The sequence below is a fragment of the Thermobia domestica genome, chromosome 14, assembly GCF_964235325.1.
Source record: "Thermobia domestica chromosome 14, izTheDome1.hap1.1, whole genome shotgun sequence".
Lineage (NCBI taxonomy): Eukaryota > Metazoa > Arthropoda > Insecta > Zygentoma > Lepismatidae > Thermobia > Thermobia domestica.
The window spans coordinates 53,758,808-53,775,265 of NC_137467.1; positions in this window are offsets into that span (position 1 = coordinate 53,758,808).

Sequence of the window (16,458 nt, forward strand, 5' to 3'; positions counted from 1 at the left end):
CAAAGGAAAACAATAGGTTAAAAGATAAATAACATAACGTCTTTTAATAAATTTTGGTAAGTAAATAGCATTTGCCAATAGCATCCCAACAGTCATCAATGTTTGTAGTACTTGCAAAATTAGATGATAACGTCACAGTGGCATACATAATAGTGAACGATCACATTAATAGCCCGATAAGAAAATGGAGATGTTTATGGGTTATAATAGCAATATTGAATAATTCATGGTAAATATTGTTATTTGTAATTTTTGTTTACTCTACAAACGCACTTTATTAATTCGTTTCTTCATTTAGTTCCTGGCGATGGACTCGATCAATCGTGCAATTATTTATACATAAGCATTGCTATTACTATTATATATTATTATTATTATTATTATTATTATTATTATTATTATTATTATTATTATTATTATTTACGTGGTTTATTTTCCTTATTCTTTCAATTAATAATCCATTTACCATATTCATCATTACAACTTATTTTTATACTTCATAACTTTCGTCATATTTATATAATTTTTTACTATATTTTATATGACGCTTACGTTTATTTTACATACATCATTGCAGCACGAGATTACTGATTATACTTCATACATATTTTACGGATGATCAGAAAGAATTAGCCAGTGATCATGAGATGACAAAACAGATGAAACTATAAGTAGTGCATACTACGATTGCTGCTATCTTACCCAAATAAACGTCCTTGCATGCATGATACCACGTATATCACAGCACGTACATTATTAAAGTATGCCAGTTCCTGAATTTTGCTAGATATTAATTTCTTTCAGCACGAACATATTGCCGTGACGTTGATTGCAACAAGTAATGCCAAATTGAGATTTATACTGCGAATTTTGTCAATAATTAAGTGGTTTAACTATTAACCTTCATTTTGAGTGGCTAATGAATTATGAGGGGGAAAGGTTTCCACCCTCCGAACCTGCTCTTCTAGTGAACCTTCATCTTAAGTGCCATCATCTTCCCAAAATCTAAATTAAAACATATATTTGGAAAACTTACAATATCTGAAGTTGCTTCGACTTTTGAATTATATAATTGAATTACTCCCTCGATCGTATTATCTCTTCTGATTGCTTCACAGGTAGTTTAAAATACTTTGTTGCGATCAGCAGAATGAATGGTTGTATGCAAGGACGTTATAAATAGAGGATCTGCCCATATGTATCTTCATCCTATTAAATCGATTAAGCCAAAACGCAACCGAGCATCGGCACGTCTGATTGGCTACTCTCGTTTCTACCATCGTCTGATTGGCTACTTTCGTTTCCGCCATGATTGTTGGCTCAAAACATTGCAATCCTATTGGGCGGAGTGAGAAGAGTAGGGGTGGCGAAGCTGTGACGTATGGCTTCAAGATTTTGTTGTAAGGGCAGATCCTCTATTTTATAAGATCCTTGGTTGTATGAGTATTTTGTATTTATGTTATTTACGATATCTCTATTCATTTGTTTGTTTATTTTATAGTACAACTCCCTCTTCTTTTGAAGTGCAAATTTATTTCATTAGCGCCATTTGATTTTCCATTTGTAAAAATCATAACTTTTGCCGAGAAGATATATGAATAATAATATAGTAAATTTGAATGCTACACAAGTAACAGCAAGAACAAAATGATCTGTAATGAGGTCATGAAATGGCCGGCGCATTACATGACTGGCTAACGGAATACCTAGGTATATTACTAATTTTTGTTGTTTTAGTCCAGCGAACGGGTAACTGACGCTAGTCTCATATATGTATATGGTTATCAAATAATGTAAACATCAAACAAAATATAGTTCTCTGATTGACTATAGTATGCACTATTAGTCTGCAGTACAGTTCTGATTAATCGTGAAATTGGTGACATGTAAGTGATAAACGGTTTCCAGCGAAATATTGCACGATTCCTTATGGAGTGCTGCATTTCTTTAACGTCGGTGAGGATGGAAAAGTATACCTGTTCCTAATTTGATTAACTTTTAGTTTAGCGTTCCTTTCAGACGAGGATATACAGCTTAACGTGAAATCCGAACCACATCAGCTCCAGTCGGGAATCGAAACCGGCTCTCCCAAGGCGCGCACGCTAACCGCTTAGGCACAAGGGAGCTAATCTGTTCCTGAGTATAATGTCCAGAACTGATTACGGTGTTCAATGACGTTGAAGTCTGGAGATCAGACGGACTAAAGAAGATGTTGCAGTTCATCCGGATAATGCTGAGGTTTGTGGATTAGAAAGAACAGAGCAGATGTTGCAGTTCATCTGGATAATGCTGAGGTTCGGGAATCACGCAGACCAGAGGAGATGGGGCATTTGATCCTAACAATATTGAGATCTGGGAATTGGGCACACCAGGGGATGTGTTGCAGTTCATGCACATGTTCGTAATACCTTACATCTGCAGTTCGAGCAGTGTGAATTGTGCCGAATTATCATTTTGAAAATTTGCATCTTTGGCCGGAAACAAAATTGGAAGATATCCGTGGCCACCAAAATATCGACATACTCACTGGAAGTAATGAGTCTTGTAAACTTAATTACTACGGAACTCCTATGGAATACCATGTAACATGAAAAACCTGTAACATGAAGATCCATCGCCATGTTTAAAGGTAAGAAGGAGGCAGTTTGGAACGTAATCTTTTTTCGGGGGGGTATTGTATTGTACATAAACACTGCTTATTTGAATTAAGGTAAAAGAGGACTCATTGGACAGTACTACGCTTTTGCAATAATCGGCAGCTAATATTGTTTGTTTTTCACATTAAATTATTATACACAAACTACACATACTTTCTTACAAGGCTGTCTATAATCTTTATTATAAATTAACTAGAAATGTTACAGTTTCGGAAGTATATCACTTCCTTCTTCAGACTAATTCTCCAACTGAAATCATAAATAATATTACCTTCCGAAACTGTAACATTTTTAGCTAATTTATAATAAAGATTATAGACAGCCTTGTAAGAAAGTGTGTGTAGTTCGTGTTTAAGATGGACACAACTCCTTTTTATCATAATATCTAAATTATTATTAGCAGTGGCAACCGGTTTTGAAACTGCTGCAGTCTACGTTATGCATTAGACCAAGATTTTCAAAGTACACTGTACCAGATGCTGATTTGACCTCCATAGTTACTTTCACTGTGTTCACTCTACAATTCTTGATGACATCTCTTTAGTCCTTGGCGATCTCTGTCAATGAGCCTTCTCTTCCATCTGCGATTATGCTTCGCAGTCTTGTCATGAGTAGGGCCCGCAAATTGAGGAAAAAATCCACTTTTTTACGAGTGCACAAAGACGATGCTTAACATAATATATGTTCATTTTGGGTCATTGTAGGCCAGAAAATGGTGGATTTTATTTGTCCTTTGTTGCCTTTTTCTGCTTGTTTATTGGTCTTTTTTTAAGCTTTCCATAGGTCTTAACGTCATTGTTTGCACTTCATCTTTTGATAATAAACTTACTGGCCATTAACTCGAATCACCACCACTTCTTAAACATTTCTCTTTAGTAAATAAAATCCCCATGATAAGACATTTTTCAACGACTGGAGTGATAAGGCCAGATCTGCAACAATCAGAAGTCATATAAGGAGTCGTAACAATGTTCTCCACTTCTCCAGCAAGGTGGGTTGATGATGAAGAAGTTTTCTTATTTTAGTTTGTACTTCGGTTTGTGGAAGAAGGACAGGCCGTTAACCTACCGGAAGCTTGTATTTATTCATTAAATACGTAATTCTAATTAAAATCGGTCTTATTTTTACGTCCTTTTTTCCAATTTTTAGGTTATTTTTTAGATATCTTTAGGTCTTTTTATAGGTCCTTTTTAGGCAATTTTTAGTTCTTCAACTTCCAAGCCCTAGTCATGAATTCTGTAGACCATCAACATCTTCCGTGTTGTTCCTCGTGGTATATCTAACAAAATACCACCTTAGATAAATATGCACTAACCAAAGCGCACCCATTTTGTATTTTTAGAAGTTTCTCATTCTGTAGTACCACACACTGTCAAATTCAATACACGTCTTTGATCTGCAGTACTTCATACATTCACCTCATGTACCATAATAAGTCGTGGCACATATACACTCACACTGTGTTATCACATTACATACCTTACATATTGCAAAAAAGGAAAGAAAGAAAAGAACGAAAAATAGTTGTTGCCTTTACTTTGATAACCATCTATATTATGTATACTGAGATCGAGAAACAACGCAAACGTTTTCCAGTTTAGAGTTCAAATAGAAGACTGCAATGTGGTAAACAACTAGTGTAAAGATTACACTAGAGATCAGTGATCAGTGTGGTTGGATCATTTGTTGCCTCCATTGAGAGCTGTGATCAATGCAGGCATGTAGCTAGGTATTATCCAAAGACGGCTTAACCGCACTGATACTTTTCTTGATTTATTTATATGCAGGAAAGGTAAACTAAAGGGATCTCGTCCTTTCCCGCTGTTTTAGTGTTCTAGCTACAAAGCTGCACTAACTTCACAGAAATAATTTCGTCTGAATTAGTGTGGCCTAAAAAGGAATAGCGAGAGAAGTGTAGTAAGATATAACGACCTTGAGTATTAAAAGTAACGGACTTTTACCACAAAGAAATGGTAGTATTTGAGTTGACTTTAACGTCCCGTTCAGCAGTGAGGCTATATGAGACGTGAACCTACTGATTAACGTGGAATCCGAACCCAATGAGCCTCCCGCAAGGAATCGAACCCGGGAAAGATAGTAGTATAGCACTGAATATATAAGGACTTCCAGAGAGTGTCACGTTATTTAAAGCAAAGAGGAGAAACCAAAATTCGTTCCAAACGTGGTTCGATCCCGACACAATATCACTTTCAGTTTTATATACTAGACGAAGAATTCAAATGAATATTTTAGAGGAAATTTAAGCGGCGAAGAAAACTTATTTCTCCGAGTAACATGACTATTCATTTTATTTAATTACCAACACGTGTATTGAATTTAGCAATAATAAAAACCTTATGTACATAAAAACTTCAAATACATCTACAGCAAAAGAATAGCTAGAAAGGAAGAATAAATTTTGTTTTTGATATTTAATTAACGTTACTGGTTTTCTTATATATATTTGTATCGGTTATAAAAAGTACATCATATATAATACCAAATGCACCATCAAATTACCGTTATTTTACGTATAGAAAATGCACTAGAAATTATAAAGTAAAAATATTTTTGCTGCAGCTTGAAACCTAGCTGAATAAACTGAAACACGCATAAACGCAAACATACCTCTAAAATGAAGTCAAATATTTGTCTATGATTTTAAAGTATTACCTATGCCACGAATATTAAAATAAATATGTCTTTAACCTATCGTAGTTCAAATACTCGCACATAAAATAAAAACAAACTTTCAGTAATGCTAATAAGTTGCCTATCAGCTAAATGATAAATATGCAAATGATCAGATAAACATTACGCTCTATGTGAGTAATACATATACATATATCAACATACAATCATGCTAATGAAAGCAAACAAAGTTACTCTATATTGATTTTCATATACGATATAAACTTGATCTGGAGCAGAAATCGATGCAAACAAATTTAACGTGTGTTTTTTTTTCTGGCTTTTGACTCTTAAGCAAATTTTACGGGGAAAAGACTTGTTAATTATATACTAATGGATGTTTGATCAACATTTGTGACACGAATAGAAATATGATTTAATGAAAATAAATAACAGGTCTTGCGGGAAGATGTTGGAAATAATTTGAATTTCATGGTTAAAAGCAAACGTAAGAAACCATCAGACAGCTTCAGAAAGCTATATACACAAATTAATATATAAGATCTTATCTTTTTCCATAGATAGTAGCTGCAGAAATCTATACACGAATTAGGAACATCAGAGAAGCTTTTATTCCTTACCTACTAATTGCAGAAAGCCGTATATAGTAATTAATACATTAGGCAAACATAATGTACTAAATTATGTATAAAGATTTTTGGGGGTACTATGTAAAAGATTATGTAAGCTTTCTTTCCTTACCTAGTAACTGCAGAAAGCTGTGTACAAGACTTAGTATAATTAGGTAGGCATTCTTCTCTTAGCTAGCAACTGCAAAAAATATATGATTAGTACATTAGGTAACCCTTCATCTCTTAGCTACTAGCTGCAGAAAGCTGTATACAGAAATTAGTACATTAGGTATGCCTTCATTCCTTATCTACTACCAGCAGAAAGATGTATACAGGAATTAATACATTAGGTATGCTTTCATCCCTTATCTACCAGCAGCGAAAGCTCTATATAGGAATTAGTTCATTACGTAAGCTTTTATCTCTTATCTACTAGCAGGAGAAAACTGTATACAGAAGCTAGTACATTAGGCAAGCTTTCATTCCTTATCTACTAGCAGCAGAATGCTGTATACAGGAATTAGTATATTAGGTATGCTTTGATTCCTTATCTACTAGCAGCAGAATGCTGTATACAGAAATTAGTATATTAGGTATGCTTTCATCCCTTATCTACTAGCAGCAGAATGCTGTATATAGGAATTAGTATATTAGGTATGCTTTCATCCCTTATCTGCTATCAGCAGAAAGCTGATACGGAAATTAGTACATTAAGTAAACTTTCATCCCTTATCTACCAGCAGCGAAAGCTCTATACAGGAATTAGTTCATTACGTAAGCTTTTATCTCTTATCTACTAGCAGGAGAAAACTGTATACAGAAGCTAGTACATTAGGCAAGCTTTCATTCCTTATCTACTAGCAGCAGAATGCTGTATACAGGAATTAGTATATTAGGTATGCTTTGATTCCTTATCTACTAGCAGCAGAATGCTGTATACAGGAATTAGTATATTAGGTATGCTTGCATCCCTTATCTACTAGCAGCAGAATGCTGTATATAGGAATTAGTATATTAGGTATGCTTTCATCCCTTATCTGCTATCAGCAGAAAGCTGATACGGAAATTAGTACATTAAGTAAACTTTCATCCCTTATCTACCAGCAGCGAAAGCTCTATACAGGAATTAGTTCATTACGTAAGCTTTTATCTCTTATCTACTAGCAGGAGAAAACTGTATACAGAAGCTAGTACATTAGGCAAGCTTTCATTCCTTATCTACTAGCAGCAGAATGCTGTATACAGGAATTAGTATATTAGGTATGCTTTGATTCCTTATCTACTAGCAGCAGAATGCTGTATACAGGAATTAGTATATTAGGTATGCTTGCATCCCTTATCTACTAGCAGCAAAATGCTGTATATAGGAATTAGTATATTAGGTATGCTTTCATCCCTTATCTGCTATCAGCAGAAAGCTGATACGGAAATTAGTACATTAAGTAAACTTTCATCCCTTATCTACCAGCAGCGAAAGCTCTATACAGGAATTAGTTCATTACGTAAGCTTTTATCTCTTATCTACTAGCAGGAGAAAACTGTATACAGAAGCTAGTACATTAGGCAAGCTTTCATTCCTTATCTACTAGCAGCAGAATGCTGTATACAGGAATTAGTATATTAGGTATGCTTTGATTCCTTATCTACTAGCAGCAGAATGCTGTATACAGGAATTAGTATATTAGGTATGCTTTCATCCCTTATCTACTAGCAGCAGAATGCTGTATATAGGAATTAGTATATTAGGTATGCTTTCATCCCTTATCTGCTATCAGCAGAAAGCTGATACGGAAATTAGTACATTAAGTAAACTTTCGTCCCTTATCTACCAGCAGCGAAAGCTCTATACAGGAATTACTTCATTACGTAAGCTTTTATCTTTTATCTACTAGCAGTAGAAAGCTGTATACAGGAATTAGTGCCTTAGGTAATTTTTTCCTTACTTAGTAGGAATAAAATGTAAAGATCCATACAGCTGCAGAGACTATTTGCAAGAATTTTTCGATATATCAATATTTTTTTTTTACCTTAGTGATAAAATTAATTAATTTTTTTGTCGAGATGATTTCCAACTACAGCCGTCATTGAATGAAATTAAGACTTTTTGTAAGAGTATAGTTAATAGTTACAGGTGGGAGTGCAAACTATAACCTTACTGAAGTAAGAGTGTAGCATTCGACCCTACTGGCATTTCTGTATGTATGCTTTGTGTGTGTGTGTCTGTTTGGGTGTTAGTCTTTCTGTTCCATGATAACGCCATTTAAAATTTATACTATTTAAGTGAAGAATTGTATGTACATTCCTCCAAACTTTTGGAAATATCCGTACTGTTTTGAATTTAAATGTATCAATAACTAGCAAATGCTTTTACATGTAACTGGAAACAATTTTGTTTTCTTCGTTTCTTCTCCTGCATCTTTCGTGAAGAATTCAACGGAATTCGAAATGTCGCACGAATTTCGAATACCTCATATAGTCATCTTGGTTGAAGCATACGAATCATTTTCTTTTCCTTCTAGGTTAAGTACTCGAATATATGGCTGGTTCCAGTGAATAACCGGCTAAGTCGGGAAAAGTAAATTTTATAGGAGAGCAGTTTATAGGTAAATTTTACAGCAGTTACCTGGTTAATTTTGACATAACTAGTTATGCAAAATGCTGTAACTTCCTCAATTTTACGAATTCGCCTTAGCCGCTTCTACACAATGTAGAACTCACCAAAAAACTTATAAAATCTCAATTTTCAAAATAAGTCGACTTAGCCGGTTATTCACTGGAACCAGTCATATGAGATGAACAATGAAAAACGTGTTTAATGATTTTAATAAAAAAAAGTCTTCAAAAAAATAAATTTCATTCTTGTAAACGTGATGAATTCCGATATATCTTAGTAAACTACCCTACCGCTTTCGCTTCCATTCTAGATGAAATATGAATAAAAAGGATGAAACACAAAGACCAAATACCAAATTTTGTATATTTAAATTTAATGTATTCCAAGATAAAGATATTGTACGAGGGTGAATCAGAAACTAAAGTCACAAGGCCGATATTTCTGGACTTTTGTCTGTTATAGAGGAGTGAGAAATGTGTTGTAATTTTAATACACAGAGTTGGCAACTATGCAGAGTTTCAGCCACGCGCATCTACGACGATAGTTGTAGGTAAACACAAATGGCGACTTGTTTAGAAAATTGGTTTTGCGAAGATGCCCGCTCAGTTATTCGATTTTTGAGCAAAACCTGTAACTGCGGGTAAATTCACTGGCAGCTGGTAGAGGCTGTAACGTATCGTCAGTATGTCGCGGAATGGTGTCGAAAGTTTGCAACTGGTAGAGAAAACGTCACCGATGAGGAGCGCAACGGCCGACCCAGTACAGCAAGAACAGATTTGAACACAGTTCGTATGGAAGAGCTAATTCAAGGCACTGTGGCGAAGCTGATTCACGTGGAAGCGACTTTCACCTGTTTCCGCACTTGACGGAACACCTAGGAAACCGTTGCTTCGCGTCAGACGAAGAGGTGAAACACCTTGTGACAACGTGTCTGAACACGCAAGGGCAGCATTTTTACCAGGAGGGAATATTGAAACTCAACTCACACTGCGACACGTGTCTCAACCGATCTGGAGGCTATGTCGAAAAATAAATAATATATGTACTATGTGTTGGCTGTATTAATTGTGTAAAACAATATACAGTATACATGTTTCTCTGCAGGCTTTGTAGCTTTACTTTCTTAACATCCCTCGTATAATAATAATCTCTACCCCTTCTCTCCCTCTTCTACGTCGAGTTTCCAAAAGCCTCCCGTAGTAGCATCTTAGGTTAAAAATCCTAGATACTGTCTAAACTTCAGGTTTCTAGCTTAGATAGTTTAGCCAAGGTGTTGATCAGTGAGTCAGCCAGGACTTTATATTATATTGAAGTACATTTTTTCTTTCCACGGAAGATTTCCTTGTTTATCTCCTTTGTGTTCTGTTTCTTTCAAACTCCGAGACAAGTATTCTTTTTATCTTTTTTCCACAAGGATGACTCGATTGTTTACAAAAGAACTGTTTCTTTGTATATATATATATATATATATATATATATATATATATATATATATATATATATATATATATATATATGAGAGAGAGAGAGAAAGACTTATCCCCTGATAGATAGTCTATTCCTCCGTTCTATTTTAGAGTTCTTTCAATCTCTCCATGTTAAAAGTACGGCTTCTTTTCCTTATGCTGACACTGAGATACTAGACTGTAGATTTAGAATTCCAAACGGTTTGGAACGTGTGCCGCATTTTCCTCCAAGACAATATTTACACCAACATGTCACAAGCACAGGATGTTCAGAACACAAAGAAGAGAAGACACAAGAACTATGAGATGCAGAAAAAGAGGGACTATGTGAAAGTTCACAAAGTTTCTTTGAAAGTGTCGTATGGATGCGAATGACAGTGGAGAGACACTGTAAACAGGTGTGAAAATCTGAAAGAACAGAAAAAATAAAAGACGAAACACGAGAATAAACTCTCCTACTCATATGTGATTGCTTATCAGATATTCGCGTAGTACAGCCAGAATGTTATTTAAACAAATGAATTTTGCTTTGCATTGCTTATCAGATACTCACGTGGTACAGACACAATTTTATTAAAACAAATGCATTTTGCTTTGCACTGCTTATCAGATACTCACGTAGTACAGACAGAATGTTAATAAAACAAATGAATTTTCCTTTGGATTGCTTATCAGATACTCACGTGGTACAGACAGAATGTTATTAAAACAAATGAATTTTGCTTTGCATTGCTTATCAGATACTCACGTAGTACAGCCAGAATATCAAAACAAATGAATTTTGCTTTGCATTGCTTATCAGATTCACGCGTAATACAGCCAGAATTTTATTAAAACAAATTAATTTTGCTTTGCATTGCACTACTGTAGGCCTCCAAATAATAAAATATAACACTCAAACCGGAAGTGTTGGTACATTTCTACCATTTCCTCTTTCAGTTGAGGGACAAAACTAGAGATAAATTCCCTTCTTGGCACACTGAACGAATAATAGAAAACCGTTTATCACTATCTATTACTGTTTCTCTCCAACTGCGACCAATGAAATGAAATGAAATAGTTAAGTTTTACGTCCCATGATTATGCCGGCTAGGCTAGAGAAGACGGTGATGATGAGCAATGAATGAAATGGTGGTATGAAGAAAGTGGGAGAAAACGGGAGAATCGCTCGAGAAACCCCCCCACGAACACGATGTTTGTCTACTACAAAGCCTACTTGGCGCAAGCTGGAATAGAACCAGAGTTGAACGTTCTGCCACTGAGCCACTGTTCCCCCCCCCCCTTCAACCGCGATCAGTATTAAACCCAGAATTTGTAATAAATTTCTACCACTTCCAGTTTTAATATTGGACTAAAGAATAATTTAAGACATTTTCTTCCCAACATAATACACAAATATATTAGTAAATATTTTGTTACTTAAAATTATTTGTGGGCCGCGGTGGATCAGTGGTAGAGCGTTCACCTCTGGTGTTTGGGGTCCCGGGTTCGATCCCAGCCCCCGCCAAGTGAACTTTATGGTGGACAAACACCGTGTGCAGGGTTTCCTCGGGGTTCTCCCGTTTCCTCCCACTTTCTTCATTCCACCATTTAATTCGTTACTCATCATCACCGTTTCCTTTAGCCTATCCGGTATAACCGTGGGACGTAAAACTGAAAGATTTCATTTCGTTTAAAATTATTTGCTCTACCAGATTTTTTTCTTTAAAGTTTATTGTATTTTGTGTCTTTTGAGACCATTACTTGAGATCACTACGAGGGAGACTTATACATGAGGGCTTCTTGTTTTAACCTCCGCCAATCTATGAGAAGAGAGACGTAAAATGACGAAAACGGAGACATTACAAAACAAAACTCTTCATTGGACGTCAGCCACAAAGACAGACAAACTTTGCTGTTCAATCATTGTGAAGTAACAAGCTTTAAAAATATTCAGATTGCAATTAAAGCGCCCGCCAAATGTAATTCTATTTCTTCAGGCATTAATCTTGAAATATTTCAGGGATCTTAGGAGATATTCAGAAATGGTAGTTTATGCCCTTCACGAACCATATGATTCACGTATTAAGTGAAGTTGTCTGGCGCCATGATTTTCCACCCCTGTTCGCCCTCATGGTGTATACCAGTAAGCCCTTCTTTAAACTCTCTCCAGCAGTCATACGTATAGCCGTCCCTTACGTATTGTTATCATAAATGCATTTGCAGTGTATAGTACAGGCTGTTTCAAAAAGAATGACCTAATTTTAAAAGTCCATATGTATTGATAAAAGCATACTACGATAATGTGATAAATTGCAAAATACTTCCAAAATCTTCAAGTTGTAGCTATTTTATTACAAATGCTCTATGTGTTCACTAGCAGTAGACTTTCGTGGACTCCGCTCAAACGTTTGCCGAATTATTTCAACAATTTCATCGGAATGGTGAGGCCAACCTGGACTCTTACCTTTGCACAAGCATCCTGTCTCTTCAAATTGGCGATACCAACGAAGAATGTTTTTTTTTTAATTATTATTCAGGCGTATCAATGACAAAACGCCGACGAAAAGCACGTTGGACCGAAACCACTGACTCAGTCCTTGCAAACCACAGCATACAAAACCCCTTTTGTTGAGCGGACGCCATCTTACTTCTGGCTGACAGCAAACTGAGAAGACGCATTGACTGACATCTAACGGCGATTTTCTGAAATTCTTGGCCACGCCCATTCAAACAACACTCATTTCCTTACCAGCATGTCCCATGTTCCGTAATTACTACCGTCCAAAATCAGATCATTATTTTTTGAAACACGGTGTATTTGTTACCAAGAGTAAAGTTACCAGAAAATAATAAAATGAAGCCTCACGAGCGAGCGCCTCGATCCTTACACTACCCTCAGCCAATCACGGCCTTCCACCTGACAACCAGAGTAACAAACCCTGGAAGCCGGGTAGAGAGAGGCCAGTTCGTGAACGTTTAGAGCGGTGAAAGGACTTGGTCACTGCGAGCGCGTGGGGAACTTCGATTAGACTTCAAAGATCAATCGCGTCTGCATTATGCCTTTTTGCCTGGAGCAATCGAATTACATCATTTAGTAAGCATACTGGGCATTTTGATTGCATTTGATATGTTCTCAAGCTCGCTACTCTACAATGATTGAATGAAAGAGCTTATCTATCGGGTAAGAAAGAGGTGACTCAATGAGATCTAAAGAAACATGAGATATGTCTCACCATTGTACACTTTTTTCATATTATACGCTAACGATATTGTAAAATTTATGAAATACATTGCTGTTTGTGAAAACTGTAATACCTTAGAAGGAATTATGTAAACGCGTCAAAAAGACACACAGAGCTTATACAATATTAATTGGCCTACGAAGTGGAGGTTCTTGTACCGCATAATCGATATGCGTAGAGACTTTCTTGCTACAACAGACATTTGACTTTTCAATTTAACAACCCACAATTATGCACCGTGGCTAAGGAAGACAAGTGGAAACAAACGGGAGAACTCCGAGTAAACCTACGTACACGCTGTTTCTCCAGCACAAAGCCCACTTAGTGAGAGTTGGGGTTCAAACGAGAAACGTGGCAGAGATAACTGCTTTATCACTGAGCTACTGTGGCCATACAACAATGATGTTTGTGTGTGTTTGGAAGCAATGGTTAGAAGAGAACCGAATGCAGCAACGGACGGCCAGTTGATCGCATAACTTTACACCATTACAAGGTTATAGAGATTCTGTTTGCATAGCCGTACGGATTGTACAGCAGCATCAATACTGCTACATGTGTATTCTCTAACGTTTCCGGGTCGATATTGAAATATAGCGCCTCTTATAATAAGCTGTTCATGGCATATAGTGCCATCTATGGAAGAAATAAAAGCAAGCTGCGCCAGTCCTTTGGAGGCGGTCATCAGTGCGCTGAGCTCGTTTGCTGCGTAACAATGCTTCAGCGCTGCACAACAATGTGAGTTGTATGGTGGATGGAGAATCTACTCGGAGCCAAAATCTCTCATTACAGCCTTGGCAACAACAACCATGTGGAATGAAGCATTGTTGTGCAGCATTCGTACTCAACGCACAAAGGCTAAATCCAAAGAACTGAAGAAGCTCGACAGTTGAAAATGATCCATTATTTCTTCCATAGATGGCACTATAGGCGCTATATTTCAATCTCGGGCTGGAAACAATTTGAAATACCCTCGTAGCTCGACGCTGATCACGGTAACGAGTACAGACTTGTCTGTTTCGATGGTTTGTCAATGTGTACTGAACGTTAGGCTGGCTGCTTACATACCACTAACAAAGGAAGTTCAGGAGAAAACACTCGCCTGCAGAGAAACTAAGCATGCCATTTGAAAGACCAATTCATGCTGATTATAGCAAGCTAATAAAATTCAAGTACAGTTGAGAACTCTTCGAGAGACTCAATGTTAAATTCACAATTTACACACGATTTGTACAGCCATTTGATGTGTTTGGATTCCGACTAATCAAAGATTATGTCAGGAGATTTGTCCGAAAACTTCTTCATCCAGACGTTATGATGTACGAATGAACCAATCAAAGTTCGTGTCCATGTTAATGAATCAGTTCAGATCGCAGCAATACAATGGATTGTTTCAGTTTGTGTTCCACAAGGCAGGTTACTGAACAAATTATATACATTCTCAATGAACTGTCGAATTTGCTATTTGCTTTGGTTATGCGGACTGTTCCCTTAGCGAATGCAACGTAATTGCAAACATAAACGAATGCAACGAAATTGCAAACATTCATGGTGCAAGCAGTCGTTTGCCTGCTTCATTTCTTTATAGAACAGAAGAACAACAGTGATCAATTTTCATCTCTAACCCAGGCCCGTGCTGGCCCACCGGGACACCGGGACGTGTCCCGGTGCGCCCTCCGAAATATCACAGTATAAATAAAAGTACAAGTTTTTAGTAATAAATTCTTACAGTTTTATTGGTAAAGAACCCGCGAAAGGTGCAGTGCGCCCTTTACATTAGGCGCCCTTCCGAGACCACAACAAAGATGAACGATTTTATTTACTCTTCTGGTATAGCACAGTTCTATACAATAAATACACACAGTTACTGTTGGCGAAGAACCCGTGAACGGCACAGTGCGCTTTTCACATAAGGCGCCCTACGAAACATCACATTATAGATAAGTGGTTTTAGTTATTCTGTATACTAGCTTTGTTTAATAAATTCAAATACTGACTGGTAGTACAGAACCTGTGAAGAATACAAGGCGCCCTTTACATAAGATGCACTATGAAATATCACTTTTTTTTTTATTTCATTCTTCTGTATTTCAGTTTTGTATTATAAATTCATACAGTTGCTATTGGCAGAGAACTGGTAAACAGTATAATCACTTACAAAAATATTATAAAGTTATATAGCTATAAAACCAAACAAAGTGATTCATCAAGAATAGTTCGGATAGTCAAACGTACGATGCATTTATGTAATACTACACTGACACTAGTCTCTAATTTACGATTTTTACGGCATCGAAGCTTTCACAGTCTTAATATGCATCCATAAATCCGAGCATATTCATTGTTCCTGTGTGTTTTAAAGCAATGTTCGGATAATCAGTACCTGTTGTATTTCTGAAAAATAGCTGAATTAATTTCCGTAAAATGTGGTCTTTCTGTCACCACACCACGGCGCGTCCTCAGGTTGTGGATCGAGTCGAGGAGAAGGCCTCTGCGATATAGAGGTTAGCTGGGAATATACTGAGTAAGCAGTCGCGGACAGACAAGGGGTGATAATCCAGCTTGAGAGTTTGGTGTGAGGCTAACAACCTCATCCTGTATAAAAAAAAAAAAAAGTTCAGATAAGTTTGCTGAATCCTCGGATCAGAACTGATAACCTGGCACGAACTCCGCAAAGTAAAATCGACATGAGATTTGGAACATGAAATATAAGAAGTCTCTATAGGGTAGGCGCGTTACAATTTCTAAAAAATGAGTTTAGAAATAGAGGTTGGACCTATTGGCATATCAGGAAGTTAGATGAGAAGGAAATGGAGGAGTCAGGTCGGGAAATTTTACGTTCTTTTACGGGGAACAAATTCAAATTTACCAACTAGAAACAGGGCTTTCCGTTCACAAACGAATACGTAATATCAGCAATCACATAGGTTGAATTTGTAAATGATAGATTTTCTTTTACTTCTCTTAAGCTCGGTGGTGTAATATTATTGTTTTAAATGCACATGCCCCAACAAAAAATACGGATGAAGATTTAAAAAACAGTGTTTAAGGGTATTTGATCATCTCCCGCAGTACCATATGAAAATTTCTGTTAGGCGGTTTCAGTGCGAAGGTAGGACGAGAGGGTATTTCCAAACCGATTATAGGGAATAAATGTTTCCATAAGGAAAGTTGTGACAACGGCGTTAGACTCGTGAACTGTGCAATATCCAGAAACCTTATCGTGAAGATTACAAA